The following is a 19,312-nucleotide window of genomic DNA, read 5'->3' as shown; positions in this document are numbered from 1 at the left end:
ATTAGTCAGATTCACTTTCTGGTGCTCATACATTGGCACAACGCTGTCATGCTTAGTTTTCTAATGCTATGGGGAAAATGTGTAAATTAAGAAATGTGTTTTCAATGCTAACAGAGCCTGGTCATCTGCGGGTGGGATCAAACCTAGGACCTCTGGACCTCAGTGCATGAGCCTCTACCGCATGAGCTAAAAGCCATGTGGCTGTTAGTGAAGGCTGTAGAGCAAACTCATTTTATCTCTCTCTAAGTGGTCTTGGTGCCACTAGATGAGACAGAACAACACACCCAGGTGTGTGGACTACATTTCACTTAGATTTCTTAATTATTTCTGTTCATTTTTTATAGCTCCTCCTTTCCCCTTCTTAGTATAAAATTAAGTCTAAGTGACTCCACAGTGTCCTTCAGAAATAAGCTTTTGATACTGCAACAGAACACAGGACTGAATTTCCAGCTGTGCATGTTCTCTTGCTGTGCAAATGCAAAAATTGTGAGGGAACATACGTGCACCTGTATGTTATAGGTGCAATTCAAATGCACACTTTTGAAAATGCTCCTACCTGCTTGTATGCAGTGTTAGAAAGGTTCAAGTTCATGTGCAGGTATTTGTATCCATAAAATGTGAGTCCATGTATGTGTAATGACAATTTTGTAGATGCACAAATGGAGGCCAGAGGTTGAAAAGTTATCCCGTGGTGCCATATTTTGTGTAGTTAGGTACTTTCCATGATATTTCTTGTGAGCAAGCAAAGTCCTTGTAATATAATCCATCTCCTTAGATTCCTATAATGACACCTGTCATTGTAGTATCTAAGTGTCTCCGTAGAGACAATACTGAAAATCCTCAAGAGATTATAATGGTACTACATTGATGATAACACCTGAGAAGCCTTTATAGGCTGCATGTAAAAGCTTGATCCTGTATTCCTTAAAGCCCCCTGAAATCCTTTTGAAGAATTTTGGGCATGCTAGGAAAGCCAGATTGGCCCCAAAAGCAGTATCAATGCATAACAATGCTTTCTAGTATCTTTGGAGTCACTAGGATGTTATCAAAGATCAATATACTTTAAAAAGAAGTTACAGAGCCACTTTCTACAACATATACATGAGTTTTGGGGGGAATCTTGTGTCTTAGGTTAACCCTTTCCCACTCTTTAAGAAGATACTATGGTGCAGTGGAAGAATCCACAAAAAGTCAAGCCACCAAAGGTGAAATCCTGGCCCTGTTAAAGTCAATGGCAAAACTCCTTTGAATTTGAACAGAGCCAAGATTTCACCCCCAATGTGCAAAATGAATTTACCTCAGGAGGAATTTGTTAATTTGGTCTTGGTGTTCTTTGTGCAAGGCAGCAAAGGTCATGAATGTCTCAAATCAATATGGTCACAAAAGGCATATGAAAAGGTAAGTGCTCAACTATATTTGCTATACAAGCAAGGTTGGTCTTGACTAGAAAGTCTATCACGTTACAAAGACTAATCAATCACTCCAACAGGCAATGCTAGGAAATTTAGGGTAAAATGCTCATCTCTGAGCTGTATTGCGGATCATTTGCCTTTCTGCATTCATTCCACATGTAAAATCCTTAACAACAAGCCTGGTGGAAAAAGCAAATGCCAAGGTGACCCTAATGAGGAAGTGACTTTATAATTTATAGCTTTGAAAAAAATTAGTTACATTCTTGATTGAATTAATTATTCTTTTAAGTTAAATTACCATTATATCTTCTGGGTGAGGATAGCAAGTATTCTCATAGAGCAAGACATAAGGCAGCACCAGAAAAATATAAGGTATTTAAACCAGTAACCCTGATAAAAAAGGTGATTGTGTATGGAGACTTCCGGAGAGTTTTTTGTATTTTGAAACTATTACATTTAGGGTCAGAGTACAGTGGTAGAGTTCTGGAAGGAGAATTATTTTCACTGGCTCCTTAAAATAACTCTTCCACTTTGGTAAACATAGGAAGGCTGCAAAGATGCATAAACATCAGAATAAGCACACATCTTATTCTTACTATACAGCCATCTTGTTCAGTCACAGCAACAATTAAAATTCCTCAAAATCATAAGAGTAAGGGCGACACCATTCATGTTTGACTAGCCAGATGTGATCGTGAATTCCAGTACTATTTGACATAGCAGTGACTGTCCATTTCCTGCTGGTTATCTCTCTCTCTTCCTCTTATGGTTGTGAAAAGAAACCCAGAGGAGACTCAAAGGAACTCACTGTAATAACAATTCTACAGTCATCTTCTAGAGTTAAAACTGAAACCTTCCTGCTTGCTCCCTCAGCTTATGTGGTATAATTCCAGAACCTTTATTTCATGAGGCTTTCCAGTGCCCCTTACTTTTTCTCTTTTTAACACCATCCCTGTTCAGGACAAACTTTGACTGTTTGCCAATTCAGTGTATTTAAAATAGCATACAAATAAAATAGCAGAAGGTACAGAATTCTGGACAACACAGAACTGGTAAATTAAAAATGCTGATTTTTATTTGTTCCTGGATATTTTCTTAATCCAGTATAATTCAGACTGTACTAATTCAAGCATTGGTTCATACGTTTGCTTTATGGGTTCTTTACCTACAAGACCGTCATTTATTTGATAACTCCCCTATCCACCTGTGGCTGCTGCTTCTTCAGGACCTTTTAAAAGATTTTGCATCTACCCCTGCTTGCAGTGCAGGAGATTCTTTAAAACTGCAGATGTTTTCTGTGTAGCTTTCACATCTCATGAATCACAGGTGAAAATAAGTTGTCTCTTTTTGGCGTGTGTGCTACGTACGTTTGTGCATGATTCAAATATATAAGTAATGCTTTGCAGTAGGCCTTTTTCTTTTCTTAAACATACACAAATGTGTGCAAGCAAAGTAGTAGAAAAAGATCTTCTTGTTGTCACTTGTACAGTATGAACAGATGTATAGAGGAAGCTATAGCATAAAACAGAGAAAAGGCTCAATTTTCTATACAGTTTAGTTCACTAGAGCACGATCTTTTGCCCATGTGCTGAAAACAGGAACATGTCTTCTCTCACAACCTGCAAACCAGCTAACTGAAAGACTGGCAGCTGGTTGAATGGAATGCACACCTTACACTTAGTTCCAGGCCGGCAATGTTTTAATCACAGTCATGGTGATGAAAGGGCTGGGAGGGCTCACCTTTCACACACAAACTTAAACACAACATAGTGTCTCAGCTGCAATCCAAGCCATTTCCTGCTTCAGCATTCCTGACACACACACTGCACGCAGCATACTTTAAAATATAACCAGCCTACATCACTGATTATAAATATAAACAGCCTACATCACTGATTCTTAAAACACAGCCTTTTAGAATTCTCCCTCTAACCACAGAGGAATCTTGGAAGACTTTCTGTCCCAGTGAATTGTAAGAATTCCATTGAATACATTTACTGGAAAAAAAGAAAATGAACTGAAATGAATTTTAAACAGCCCACTTATTCAATTAGTGCTATATTTCAAAGTCAGGCTCCTCCTACATTTCAGAAAATGGCGTAAGACATTTTACAATGTAATTTTTCCTTTTAGAGATTTATTCTCAGAAAATTGGCACCATTTATTGCATGCATGCACAAACGAGATATAATATCTCTCTCTATATATATATACACATACACATATGCTATAGGCTGAAGAAGAACATTTTGCTTTTTGAACAAGTACATGAGAACTCTGCATGAATTGTGCCTATTTTCTATTAATCAGACTCTGCATTTGAGTATGGATATATACATTCCACACAACACACTATAGGCCAGATGACAAATCCTTTATTCTCATTAATGAGAGGGTACTCACACCAGTAGTCCCACTGATTTCAACACCAGTGAGAATAAGGTCCTTTGTTAAGAGAACACTAAGGCCCAGTCTTGCAATCTATCTGGTACACCTGTGAATGGGCACAGATGTCCAACTGACTTCAGTGGGACACAGGGATGGTACAAAGGTCCTCTTGTGTGGAACATTTGCAAGGCCATAGCTGCAAGGTTAAGCAACAAAAGGTAGTAATTGACAAGCTTAAAGTTAAATGTACAACCTTAAACCTGCCCTTCTTGGGGATATATTAGTTTTTAGTTGCATGGCTATGTAGTATTCTTCCATCTAAGAATGCTATATCCTGTGTGCGTATTTCTGTAGCCTGCACTTGCCTCAAATATCTACAGGCAATGGGTATAAGAACATAAGAATGGCTATACTGGGTCAGACCAAAGGTCCATCCAGCCCAATATCCTGTCTACCGACTGTGACCAATGCCAGGTGCCCCAAAGGGAGTGAACCTAACAGGTAATGATCAAGTGATCTCTCTCCTGCCATCCATCTCCACCCTCTGACAAACAGAGGCTAGGGACACCATTCCTTACCCATTTTGGCTAATAGCCACTAATGGACTAAACCTCCATGAATTTATACAGTTCTCGTTTAAACCCTGTTATAGTCCTAGCCTTCACAACCTCCTCAGGCAAGGAGATCCACAGTTTGACTGGGTGCTGAGTGAAGAAGAACTTCCTTTTATTTGTTTTAAACCTGCTACCCATTAATTTCATTTCGTGGCCCCTAGTTCTTATATTATAGGAATAAGTAAATAACGTTTCCTTATTCACTTTCTCCACACCACTCATGATTTTATATACCTCTACCATATCCCCTCTAGTCTCCTCTTTTCCAAGATAAAAAGTCCTAGCCTCTTTAATCTCTCCTCATATGGGACCCATTCCAAACCCCTAATCATTTTAGTTGCCCTTTTCTGAACCTTTTCTAATGCCAGTATATCTTTTTTGAGATGAGGGGGACCACATCTGTACGCAGTATTCAAGATGTGGGCGTACCATGGATTTATATAAGGGCAATAAGATATTCTCTGTCTTATCTCTCTATCCCTTTTTTAACGATTCCTAACATCCTGTTTGCTTTTTTGACTGCTGCTGCACACTGCGTGGACATCTTCAGAGAACTATCCACGATGACTCCAAGATCTTTCTCCTGATTAGTTGTAGCTAAATTAGCCCCCATCATATTGTATGTTTTGCTGGGGTTATTTTTTCCAATGTGCATTACTTTACATTTATCCACATTAAATTTGCCATTTTGTTGCCCAATCAATCACTTAGTTTTGTGAGATCTTTTTGAAGTTCTTCACAGTCTGCTTTGGTCTTACCTATCTTGAGCAGTTTAGTATCATCTGCAAACTATGCCACCTCACTGTTAACCCCTTTCTCCAGATCATTTATGAATAAGTTGAATAGGATTGGTCCCAGGACTGACCCTTGGGGAACACCACTAGTTACCCCTTTCCATTCTGAAAATTTACCATTTATTCCTACCCTTTGTTCCTTTTCTTTTAATCAGTTCTCAATCCATGAAAGGATCTTCTCTCTGATCCCATGACAAATTAAGAGCCTTTGGCGAAGGACCTTGTCAAAGGCTTTGTGGAAATCTAAGTACACTATGTTCACTGGACCCCCTTGTCCACATGTTTGTTAACCCCTTCAAAGAACTCTAATAGATTAAGACATGATCTCCCTTTACAGAACCCATGCTGACTTTTGCACAATAATTTATGTTCTTCTATGTGTCTGACAAATTTATTCTTTACTATTGTTTCAATTAATTTGCCCGGTACAGACGTTAGACTTACCGGTCTGTAATTGCCATGATCATCTCTAGAGCCCTTCTTAAATATTGGCGTTACATTAGCTATCTTCCAGTCATTGGGTACAGTAGCTGATTTAAAGGACAGGTTACAAACCATAGTTAATAGTTCTGCATTTTCACATTTGAGTTCTTTCAAAACTCTTGGGTGAATGTCATCTGGTCCTGGTGACTTGTTACTGTTAAGTTTCTCAATTAATTCCAAAACCTCCTCTAGTGACACTGCAATCTGTGACAATTCCTCAGATTTGTCACCTACAAAAGACGGCTCAGATTTGGGAATCTCCCTAACATCCTCAGCCGTGAAGACCGGAGCAAAGAATTCATTTAGTTTCTCTGTGATGACTCTATCGTCTTTAAGTGCTCCTTTTGTATCTCGATTGTCCAGGGGCCCCATTGGTTGTTTAGCAGGCTTCCTTTTTCTGATGTACTTAAAAAAACATTGTGTTATTACCTTTTGAGTTTTTGGCTAGCTGTTCTTCAAACTCCTTTTTGGCTTTTCTTATTACATTTTTACACTTAATTTGGCAGTGTTTATATTCCTTTCTATTTACCTCACTAGGATTTGACTTCCACCTTTTAAAAGATGCCTTTTTATCTCTCATTGCTTCTTTTACATAGTTGTTAAGCAATACTCAGATATCCACCCCAAACACATTGCCAAAAACTCATCCATTTCATCCTCACCCATAATAACATTACATTTAACAGCAAACACTGTGTTCTAGCCATGGCTACTAGGATGGCTCCCCCATATGCCAACCTCTTTATGGGTCACTATGAGGAAGAATTTATGGAAAAATGCACCACAAAACCAATGATACACCTGGGATACATCAATGATATTTTCATGCCCTAGACAGTCAACTTAAATTCCCTCATAGATTTCCACCACAACTTCAACACCCACCACCCACCCATAAAACTGTCTCTAGAACATTCCCACAGCAGCATCAATTTTTTTGGACACCACTATCAGCTTCAGCAATGAAACTCTACAGATAACTATCTGCAAGAAACACACAAAACTATATGGGTGAAACCAGACAAACACTGTGCTTTCGAATGAGCTCACACAGACAAACAATAGAAGACAAAGACAGCCTACCACCCGTGGGCAAACACTTTTCACAAATCATAAATCACTCCAAATCAGATTTCTCAGGCCACATCTTCAAAGGAAACCTGCACAACACCTTCAAAAGACAAACATGGGAAAATTAGATTCATAACTCTGCTAGATAACAAAAATCCTGGGCTCAGAGATGTTGGTTTTATGCCTCATTACAACAGTTTTTAACCTACTAATCCTCTTTGTCCTATGACTGCAGAAGTATTAATTGTTCATCTCACATTAACTGGTCTCCTGCAACGTTTGAATCCCTCGTTCTTAACAGTCCCACCTTGTATTTAGCTGTGATACTTTGCTTTTTCCAGATGTGAAAAAGAGCTATGTGCAGCTTGAATCATCCACCAACAGAAGTTGGTCCATTAAAAGATATTATCTCACCCACCTTGTCTCTCTAATGTAGTATCACACAGTATTTCTCCTACTGTCCTAAGTGCATACAGTAGTTGGACTTCAGAGACATTACTGGTCGCAGCAGTATTCACTATACTTGAAACGGGGAATACATGAGAATCAATAATGCCTATAGAAATGGAATGAACTTTTTAAGTGCACCCATTCTGGGTGGGAATCTTCCTTTGCATTCCTGTGTACATTGCCAGTACATCTTTATTGATGTGCGTGTCAAAATTTTTGAACTTAGTTGTCTAAATTTAAGCACATTAAAAGTAGTCTTATTTTCAGAAGTGCTGAGCATCCACAGTTACAGCTGATTTCATTAGGATTTGTGAGAGCTCAATACCCCCTGAAAATCTGGTCACTTATTTAGGTGCCTAAGTTTAGGTGTAAAGTTAGACACCAATAGTTGAAATTTTAGACACCGATATTTGAAAAATTTGGCCGTAGACATTGGATGATTTGTTCCCTTCTTTCCAGGTTATGTGTTTCAATAATCTGGGGCCTGATCAGTGCTTAATTTGTGCCAGGAATTGCCACGTCTTGGCAGTTCATAGCCCCAGCTCCTCTGGGATTGCTGCATCAGTTAAGAAAGTAAAAAAAAATTGCTTGAGCCCCAGCACCTCTTTCATTACAAATTAAGCACTGGGTCTGATCCATGCCTTGCTGAAATCAAATGGAAAGATGCCCTTAGACTCCTTTGGGGATTGGATCGAGCCCTAAGTCAGCAGTCACATGCTCTATGTGTTCCTTTTCAACCAGCAGCACAGCCTTCCTTAGGTTTAATTCAAGAAGAAGGAAGTTGACTAAGGCTATGGCTGCACTACAGAGTTTACTCTGATGAGCTGCGGCACCATAGCCCTGCTAGTGCAGACAATCTCTAAGCCAATGGGAGAGAGCTCTCCGGTCAATTTAAATACTTCAGTCTCCATGAGAGGCAGTAGCTATATTGGCGGGAGAAGCTCTCCTGCTGACATAGCGCTGTCCACATTGGTGCTTGGGTCGGTGTAACTTACATTGCTTGGGGGTGGCTTATTCACACCCCTGAGTGATATATTTATACTCACTTAAGATGTAGTGTGTACATAGTCTAAGAAGCTAATTTAGCTGCACAATCATGCACAGCAGAACATTAATTAGCTGCAGCTCTGTAGATCAGGCATTTAACTACGAAGCTAAGCTACCTACAAACTTTAGGTAGCTTATACACGTTAACATCTTTTCACTGTTACTATATACTTTTATACTTCTATCTGTGGCATGAAGTATAAGCACTGTTTAATGTGTACCTTTCTTATAAGTTTCAGAGGTACAGGGTAATACAAAGAACAAGATATTATACATGTGCATCAAAGGCCTTGATCCTGAAATTTACAACAAGCAAAAGGATTGTTATGCCTTTTCATAGCCCCATTGCAGTCAGCAGGGCTCCATGCAGGTGCCAAAGCCAGGCATTGTAATTTGCAGGGTTGGGGCTTAGACTGATAAAACTATATCATATATTGATATAGTATGTGCTCATGTAATTAAAGAGTATATTACAAAACAGAAGCCAAAAAGGGCCTGAGTTAAAGCTGCATATTCAATCCTAACTTTTTAATTTCTGATGTTTAACAATGTAAACATACAATCTCACAGGCTCATTAACAGTCTGTTGCATGAAGTATTTCTTTTTACATGGAAAAGAGAAACAAAGAAGGACAAGACTTGAAAGCTCTGTAGCTTTGATAAGTTGGCAGTAGGTCATGTAAATTCTGTAATTCAGAACCAATTCTCTAGCTATTACTGGAATGACTGGTCTCATAAAACTAGGAGGGCCTATAGGAAAAATGCTCTTTCCTTGTGAATCTGAGTAGCTGTAGAACTCCTGAAGTTCACCATTCCAGAACTTCCTCTTTCTCGTCTTACAAAGAGTGAAGAAGCCATCCTAACCTCTTTGCATAGAATAAGTCCACATGGACTAATCAAGAGAACGTCCAAATTCTTTGCCTCACTCCAGGTACAACTTCAGTACACTTTTCACTAGGCAGCGAGGTTAGTCAGCATACATACATCCAGCGCAGCCTTCCGTAGCATGCACTTTGTGAGCTAAACACTGTTCTCGTTCAAACTTAAAACAACATCCAACCAATAAACACCATCATAACTCTCTCTCTCTCTTTTGGCCAGAGAACAGAGACCAAGCCTGGAAAAGTTTGTCTGAAGATGTGAAAGTTTCAGAAAGGTCTGAACTATCGAATACAAGAGGTTAGACTGGAAATGTTACATAACCTTAGCTATTTCTTCTGTTGCCCAACGATACAAGATTGACATAGAAATACAAAGATTAGTCAGTTTAAAAGTGCATTTACTTCCTTTTCCCTGATAAGGGGAGGACTTTAATGAAATAATACTTCTATTTAATAATTTAAAAAATTAATACCACCACTGACCAAGGAATGTACAAAATAAACAAACAGTGGTCATAATCAGGTGATCTGAGATATAAAGTAAATATATTCAGTTCACAACAGTTGAAAAGACATGGGGCCTGGCATGTAAATTAAGGAGTCAAATAATATCTTGTTAGTTTTGCCAACTAGCATAAGAATAACCCATATTACTTTGTTTGTCAGTTCATAAAAATATTTTCAACATTTGTTTATCTGTTCTGTTTTAAGCAGTGAAAACAAAGTTTTCGTAAGGTATGTATTAATAGATGATGCCTTGCTATTTCACAGCATTCAAGGCTAGGAGAATTCGACTATGTACAGTTAGTGGTATGGGGGGAGGGAGGGAAAAGCTGGACAGATACTCGACCAGAAACAGGACTTACTCGGAGGGGGTCTTGCATGGACCTGGGCATACTATGTCCCACATGCTGATTTTTTGAACAGACCTGTTGCCAAGATAAAGTTTCCTTGGACTTGAGAATTTATTGGGTGTGCTTGGCTTTCGTCAGGAACACAGCAGTTTCTTCCCCACACAAACAACTCTGCTTTAACTAGGCAGGACATAAACAGAAAGAGTGCTTCACTATTATTTATATAAAAAGACAAAGATAGCTGAAATCTGGAAGTTTCATAGGATCTGGAAGTTGTGTTTTATTTCTTTTGGTCTCACTTTATGTTTACTAATTTTCAGGGCTGCTTTGTCAGAATACACTGAAAAACAACTGGCTATTCACGCATAAAAAGGTAATTAAAAATTTTATTACTTTCCCCAATACCCAGATCTTTAATCATTTAGTTATATATTGCTTCAAGATTTTGCAACTGTCGATATAACGGTAAGACAATGATACAAAGCCCAATCCTGCAAATCTTACATACGTGAACAGCCCTTACACATTCAATAGTCCCATTGATTATATAGGATTACTTGCATGAGTAAAGATTATGCAAGTGTTTGTAGGACTGAATCCAGGTTAAATTTTTACATGAGGAAAATAGGATTCCATATGTAGGGAATGTGTTATCCTGGCTCCAATCCTGCAAACATGGACACAATAGTTTTACTGAAGTTAGTGCACCTACTTCTGTACTTCTAGTTAAATGCATTCATAAGTGTTTGCAGAAGCAGAGCTTCAGTTATTTTGTTTCATAAATGATTTCCCCCTTTTTAAAAAACATGAAATAATCTGACCAAATGTAGGAGGGTGAAAGACATTTCCCAAGAGTAGCAGTGAAGATTTAGTCGCACACACAAAAAAATTACATTTATATAGTTCCTTTTATCCCAGAGAATCCCATAGCATCCTAAAAATTATACACTAAGGATGTATAACTAACTAAGATTTGGTTATGCGTATTCCCATTTCTCACTGCTGCCACTTGGAAAAAAAGGGGGGGTCGGACAGAAATAATAATAAAAAAAGAACTAGAAAAAGGTGTGTGGGAGCACAACACATATGTTTAGGACAAGAAGTGAAGAATAACACATCCAATTGAATCAACAAGATGCATTTTAGGTAGGCAGAAGGTAACAGGCCTGATCCTGCAAACACTTACCACATTCTTGAATATTGCATGTAGTCCCACTTCAAATTAAGTCTGTGGATAAATGTCCACAGGATTGGGGCTTCTATTTGGACTTTGATATTAGTATTTCTCTTGTTAGAAGTACCATGTAATTTTTAATGGGCACAAGCAGTCAGGAGTTGGACCTGTGTCTCATCCCAGAGATTTTATTGATTGAGTTAGATTTATAGTTTGTGCATTAAAATCGTCTATGAGTCAATAAAGTAATACTGTTGCAAAAAAAAAAACCCATACATAATTCTGGGATGTATTAGCAGGAATGGTGTAAACAAGACATGAGATATAATCCTTCCACTCTGTTCAGCACTGATAATGCCTCCACTGGAATACTGTGTCCAGGTCTGGGCACCACACTTTAGGAAAGGTGTGGACAAATTGGAGAAAGTCCAGAGGAGGCAACAAAAATGATTAAAGGTCTAGAAAACATGACTATGAGGGAAGATTGAAATAAAGTTGGGTTTGTTTAGTCTGGAGAAGAGAAGACTGAGGGGAAACATGATAACAGTCTTTAATTACATAAATGGTTGTTATAAAGAGGAGGATGATAATTTTTTCCTTATCCAGGGCAGGACAAGAAGTAATGGTCTTAAATTGCAGGCAAGGGAGATTTAGTTTAGAGATTAGGAAAACTTCCTAATTAGAAGGGTAGTTAAGTACTGGAACAAATTACCTAGGGAGGTTGTGGAATATCCATCAGTGGAGTTTTTTTAAGGACAAGTTAGACAAACACCTGTCAGGGATGGTATAGATCAGTGGTTCTCAAACTAGGGCCACCGCTTGTTCAGGGAAAGCCCCTGGCGGGCCGGGCCAGTTTGTTTACCTGCTGTGTCAGCAGGTTTGGCCGATCGCAGCTCCCACTGGCCGCGGTTCACTGTAGTTTGAGAACCACTGGTCTAGATAATACTTAGTGCTGCCTCAGTGCAGGGGACTGGACTAGATGATCTACTGAGGTCCCTTTCAGTTCTACATTTCTATGATTACTCTAACCATGCTGGGATCATGGCTAGAAAAGAATGCAGACGGGAAAATGCTCTATGTATTGGTTCACTAACACACCTTCATGCTCATGTAGGTGTTCCTTAAAAGTGTCCCATCAATGTATTGGCCCTGTGCTGGAATGTGAGATTTGATGGGATCAAATACAGAGAAATTTTGTTTCAAGGAAGCAAGCATGTTGTGCAAAGCTTTCAAAATGTAAGGTAATAGTGTTCTCTCTTTGAATTTTCCGAGTTTATGTTGTAATTTTATTATTAGATTAGCAATAGGACCTGGTTGTGCCACTGTTTGGTTGAATAATATTTAATCACAGAAGCAATCCCACTGAACTCCTTGGAAGAGTGGCACAATAAACTCAGGCCCAGATCTTCAAAGGATTTAGGCACCTAACTCCTACTGATTTCAATGAATTAGGCACCTCAATACCTTTTAGGATCTGGGCATTAGTAATTAAATTTTCTTTATTTTAACTTGGAGAAATACTCAATTTCCTTCCCCTTTAACCTTCCCTTTAGAGTCCTGGATGAACTACAAGCAATCTAGGTAAGAAGAGTTGGATAAGAATATCTCTGAAGTTCATTAATTAAACTCATAACTGGCCAGAAAGTTTGGAGTCTGGGCCAACCCCACCCCAAAGGCCGAGAGTGTTGACAAGATAGAATTTCTAGTCTCTGATGGCCTGAAAAGCAAGATGCCAAGTCTTCTGCATAGCAGTGAGTGGCATACAGATGCTGGGCCAGCCCAACTTTGCAACTTTAATATTCATAAAGTGGAGCTGTTCTAGCTAATGATTTGATCATATTAGATGTTTTGGAACAAAGTTTTAAAATTTTCATACACAGATCAAGTAACTGCATGTCAAACTGACCTTTATTTGTAGACAAAAATGACAAGTTTTGCCCATTGCATTTTGTAGATACAAGTTTAGAGACCAGTTTTGAAAATTTTGCCCTGTACTAGGACTGGGTGAATAATATGCAATTTGGTAAATTCTGTTTATTTCAGTTGTATGAAATATTTAAAACCTTTAATTGTTACTTGCTTAAATTTAGATTTAATCAACAGATTGTAAGGAATAAATCTCTCAAAGAGCACTTTGAAGAGTTTCTGAAGCTATTTTACAAAATCAAAATTTCTGCTATTTAATATGTTTTCAAAATACCACAGGTGACTGTACATGACTTACCAGATGTTTTTTCTTTTTAAAGATTCAAGTTACGTCTGAGTTATAAATACTTTTTAAAAAAGCCACAGCCAACTCAAGTTTTGGGTGAAATATGGCTAGATAGTAGTTCCTTATACGATAAATTTAACAGTAAATGCTCATGGTTGAATTATAATTTTCTTAAGATCAGAGATGTATAACAGAACTAAGATCATGTTCTGAACAGTGTATATGAGAGAGTTGTTAACCAGTGTCTAGGCATCTTTTAACACCCCCCCCCCCATTAATCCTCCAAAAGTATTTAATTTTTTCCCAATAACAAAAATATTTTCAACATCATGGTCCACTTGAGCAAATGTTAAATCTTCCCCATAGTTCAGCATATGTTGTAGATGCTCTGCACATCACTATTGGTGCGTGAGATTATTAATATTGCTTTTCCAATCAGTAAAGTTAGTAACAGTAAACCCTTGGCATTAGTAGGAATAAAGCTAAATGTACCTTTCAATAATTAATTTTGTGGCTATAAACAGCTATATTGTATTCCCACTGACAATAACAGGGAAGCCCTAGGCTACCCAGCAATCACGCTTTCCTCTTGTATCTATACAATGAAAAGCATTCCCACCTGAGAACTCCACCATGGGTTCCCTGGTGAAACAGAGCTAGATGAGAAAGATGTGTTCTGCTGTATATTTCTCTGATCAAGCCCTTGCTTTTACTTGGACCAAATGATGAAAAACACAATCCAGCTTCTTTTCTCCCCAGCAGTTTTTAATTACCTCTAAGGCCTGTAGTAAAAGCTTTGGCTCATTGACTAATTGAGAACACTTGCCCTAGTTTGCAATTAGTAAAAATATCCCCTTTTAAAATATGTCCTTATACTCTTCCATGGAAAGGTGGGTTTACTCTTAATCAGCCAAGAGCTCAGGAACTGCACAAATTAAAGTATATGCAGGTTATCTTCTTGCTTTAGGGGATATTCACCACTGTCTGTGTTCTTGTGGAGTAATAATAAGATACCATAACCAAACAGTAGAAGATGCATATCAGATGGTTTTCCAATAACATTAGAGGAGAAAAAAGCAACTGATGTATGGGATATTGAAGGCAGATTAAGTTGTTAATGTATATTAGTATATTCTTAATTTCCTTTTAATTGAAAAAGACATATTGACTTTAATTAGAACCATTTCACAGGAACTGTCAATTAGCACATGTCAAAGTAGTTAATTCAGAACAGAATTGTTTTAATTAGGGTCTGCTTTCCTTTAACTGTGGGGCCAACGAGATCAGCCTTTCCTTATCAAGGTTTTAAATGTCTCTAAGACATACAATACAAGTGTAGTCTCTTATCTATTATTAGAAGCCCATATGGATAACATTAAAATGATGATGCTGGCATTGTTCATGAAGCACAAATCACAGTTTCTTTTATTACTGTTTGAAAAAAAAAAGATGGCTTTGAACAAAGAGCATTTTAAATACACAGATTTATCCTATTTTTAAGAGACTACAAAATGTATGACATACATGTTCTCATGTAAAGTATTATTTAATATGTCTGCTCAAATAAATGGGTCTAGTCAAATGTTTTGTGTGTTCTATCAGCCAAAGACACATAAAACATTGTCAAAGCATGCGGTAACATTTTCCCCTTAAATGAATTATAATCAAAAAGAAAAAACTGTCTCAGTGATTATTTTGGACAATATAAACCCAGCATTATTAACTTTCATTCTATGCAAAGATGTAACACCGATTGCTAATACAGTGGCTGAAAACACTAGTGAGCTAATGTGTTCTCAGTAATCAGACAATCTGAGTCTTGACTTTCACAGTATAGTTTCTAAATATGCCTGAGGTGACTGATGTACCTTGATTCCTAGCTGGCACAAGTAAGGCCCTCCATCTTTGTCTACCAGCAGGTGCTGTGAACTGTAGTATTGATATACCATCAAGTAAAAGAACAGCAGAGGAAAATATATCAAAAATGTAAAAAGTATTAATGTGAAATCTAGACTTCGCTTTATCATATGAGGGTTAGCCACCGTTTTACTGACCTACATCAATTGAGGATTACAGAGATTAGTGGAAGGAATACTTAATAGCTGAACTGTGGATTCCAAAGAGGATTATCTGGTAAGATATTTTATGTATCCTGATGCTTTATTGAACTTATTAAGGGCCTTTTTAATTCAACAATAACAGTAACATCATTTTCCAAAATGGAGTATGATATGAGTATACTAAAATTAAAAGTATACCAGAAGTATATTTCATCTAGTATGTTAATCATACTGTGTTCTTGTACTGGAACTATTTTGGTAGATGAACTGTAATACAAATTGCAGGAAGCCTTGTGATTAAAAACACTTATGTAAGATTTTTACAAATCCTGGAAAAGTAGGTGAACTTTCACTTGACAACCTCTTGAATTGAATATCTGGAATTCTACTGAAGCCTGGGTTTTCTGGAGATCACTACGGACATCAAAAAAAGCCCCTTCAAACACTGTAGTTTACTGCTTACCATTCTACAGGAGGTGTAGTTTGAGCACAACTTAACAATTGTATCATTACTTTTTATGTTACCTATTTCCAATTATATGTTAGAATAAGACCCTTATATTCATTCATTAATCCTATTGTGGCCCATTTTAAATCTCTACTTATCAGTTTAAATACTTACCATAATTTAGAATTCTTCTTTAAGCAGATCTAAGGCACATTGGCACTGAAATGCATAATCCATCCTCTTTTATACCACAGCAGAAACAATGCTTTGGATTCTGAACATATACATTTGCTTACTCTATATTATGTATTTCAAAAATTAACAATAGCCATATTTGTATCACCCATGTTTTAATATCACTCTAATACCTGTTGTGGATACGAAATTTTGGCATACTTACAATATAGCTATGCAGTGTAAAGCAATTGTCATTGCCATTACCATATTCAGATCATTATGACTGTAGGAAACTATATTTTATAGTCTGGACAAATGAGGCTTAAAAACTAATCAATCACCACAACACCCTTAAGAGGTAAGCAGTAACATATTCTTATCCCTATTTTAGAGATGGGACAACTGAGAGAGTTAAAGAGGGAAATGACCTACCCAAGTCACAAAACAAGTCAATCCAGGAGCAGAACTCAAGAGCTTTTGGCTCCCAGCTCCACACACATTACTTTGGATCATGCCGCCTTGCTGCCAATATACTAATAACAATTTACTGCACATCTCAGTACAGTGCACTCAGTTCTGTGTACTTAAGCAGGACAATGCGTTATTTTCCCTCATTAATACTAAGTCTATTTGTTGCTCAGCAGGACTAATATTTATACATTCTGCATCGTGTGATGAAGTAGCAAGCTCTGATTTCTGTTAAATCTCACAGGTTCTCATAGCAAAATGTCATTATAGAACTTCAAAAGCACTTGCTCCATAACAAGATCTTTACAATTATCTATATAATATCTTTCAGCTCCTGTTGGCTCCTTGATTTTCTGTGGAAATCCCAACTCCTCTGCCAGTTTTGGTTTATGAAAAGTTGACCCTTAAGGCATAACTATTTTTAAAAAGATATGCCGAAACGTTACAAGATATAGTAGATGTCACCCAGTTTGATATCTTTTCTGGAATACCCACTTAATAAAAATTGCATTTTTACTAAGTAATTGGCCATATGAATCATGCGCTATTCATGTATTGTTCATGAATCAAACCAAGAGCCATTTAAAAATGACTAGCATCAGGGCAACTTAATAGCTGTTCATCAGATTATTTAAATGACTGTAGCTATGATTTCCAATAATTTTTATCCAAACAGCAAGGCTTCAGTAAGCTGTTGCAGAACTCTCTCCGAAAAGAGTAACTTTCTGATTAAAACCTTTTTGTTACTGGATTTAAGAAATTAAAGAAAAAAGGGGAACTTCTGAGTTATGTATGCATCTGTCAAATGCTGGATCTTTATAGTGTAACAATTTGACCAATCACAAGTAAAAGCACTGGTGGTTTGAAGGGATATTTCATTTTATGAATCATAGCTCATAATGTAGTTAAGTACTTTCTGAACAGGCACTTCCTGAAGACTGACCAACCTGTAGATCGTGTTCCTAGTAGTTTCCGGTGCAATCGTTTGGCATGAGCGATGCATTGGGAGAGTGATTTGCCAGTATTCCAGCCACAATTTATCTGGGATTTCTTATTACAGATTAGCACCATTTCTAATTCCTTGATTGGTTGATTGGCTATACTATAAAGCCAGATGTATTTCACAGCATCATCTATATTCACCTGTTTCTTTTCTTGTTGTTGCATCCTTGACCTGATTTTGCCAATGGCTACCTGGTCTCTCAACACACTGTTGCTTTTCAGGAATATTTTCTAATAATGACAACTATAGTTATAGTTTATATTTATACTGTAAAATTACACTTAACTATTTACAATTTCAAAAAGCTGCAAAACATTCATTAATGCCAAATAAAATCACTATGGGGTAGACAAATAGTATCATTATCTCCACGTTATAGATGAGGAAATTGAGGCTGAAAGATTAAATGTCTTGCCCAGTGTCACATGGCAGTGGCAGAAGGGGGGTTAAACTAAAAGTTATCCATTCTGGGTGCATTCTTCTAGACCAGGGTCTCTCATATTTGTTTAATAGTGTAGACGACATCTTAAAGAGGGATTCACTTGTGGACTCCTTCCTTCTCACTCAGAATCCCATGTGATCTCAACTACAGAAAATGTTTACATAGAAAAGTAATATTAGGAAAGTGCCAGCCTGATGTGACCAGCCAGCAACTCCCTGGTCACCAGCAAGTACTCTGTAGACCACCAGCAGTTCACTGATCACAGTCTGAGAATCACTACTTTAGCACTATATTTTCAGGTTTATTCCTCTAGGTCAAATTGCCTCATGGTACAGCAATGTTAACTAATCCTTTATTAAACAATTCTCCAAGCACAAATAAAGCATTTAGGTTGTTAACATACATAAGTTATATTAAAGAAGGTTTCAGATCAGCACATTGTATTTTGTAGCAAAGTCATAAAATATGCTAACATGATAACATCTAATGAGGGAAATGTTGCATGCAGATGTCTGTTTGCCTATTATCCCATAAAATGACTGTATATTTTTATTTATATGAGTAACATCAGACACAAATGTGTTACCATAAATGAATTCATTTAGGAAAATGTATAAACACAATATGAATCGAATATATATGTAAAACTGTTTTAAAACCTGATATTTAATGTTTATAAAAAGAATAAAGATGAAAAAAATGTCCATAATTACATTTTTTGTTACTCTTGATGAGACAAGAAATATAGGTTCTCAGCTGGCACATTTCAGTGTGGCAGTGAAGTGAAATTTGTGCCTAACATCATGTATCCTTTACATGATGCAAAGGAGTATAATTTTATTTTTGTTGTATTTAAAGGCTCTGTCTAGGCACATTGGCCACCAATTTCATTTTTACTGCAGTGCATGGATAGCAAAGTCACATATCCTTAAGTTAATGCAAAGGGCTTAAGAAAGAAAAGAAAAAGTCTAATTTTTGTTGTTGCTCTTGTCATTTGAAATTTCTATAGTGTCTGTGCACATTGGGCACCATTTCATTTTTATTGCACTGCACTGATAGCAATGTCACATATCGTTAAGTTAACACCAAGTAAGTAAAAAAGAAAAACAGAATTTTTTCTTGCTACTACTGTTGTTTGAAAGGTCCATATTCTGTGTATGTAATTTTTGTGGGGAGGAGGAAGTACCAGAAACTTTAATATACAACATAAAAAGTTTGTTTATTTATTTTGTACTGCTTCATGGTACAGCAGCTAGAAATCCAGTGCTACCTGTATGTCCTATCCATGGGATAAGGATTTGGAAAACTGAGCGCCCCATCAAGAAAATAAAAAC

At 37.2% G+C, this 19,312-nt stretch overlaps 1 long non-coding RNA gene across 8 annotated transcripts in view; it reads left to right on the top strand.

The window, feature by feature from the left end:
- Window positions 1–18,635, top strand: part of LOC140911441 (uncharacterized) — a 66,362-nt gene extending 47,727 nt beyond the window's left edge. For 3 of the 8 annotated variants that reach the window (XR_012158957.1, XR_012158955.2, XR_012158956.2), the window contains 4 exons: window positions 9,361–9,438; window positions 10,315–10,367; window positions 12,722–12,749; window positions 15,297–18,635. This is a non-coding gene — a long non-coding RNA (uncharacterized LOC140911441). Of the gene's footprint in view, window positions 1–9,360; window positions 9,439–10,314; window positions 10,368–12,721; window positions 12,920–15,296 lie in introns of all 8 variants that reach the window. The other 5 variants (XR_012158960.2, XR_012158958.2, XR_012158961.2 and 2 more) reach the window with 5 other exon arrangements.
- Window positions 18,636–19,312: the final 677 nt, after the last annotated feature.

The sequence above is a fragment of the Lepidochelys kempii genome, chromosome 5, assembly GCF_965140285.1.
Source record: "Lepidochelys kempii isolate rLepKem1 chromosome 5, rLepKem1.hap1, whole genome shotgun sequence".
Classification (NCBI taxonomy): domain Eukaryota; kingdom Metazoa; phylum Chordata; order Testudines; family Cheloniidae; genus Lepidochelys; species Lepidochelys kempii.
This window is presented reverse-complemented; position numbering and strand designations above follow the sequence as displayed.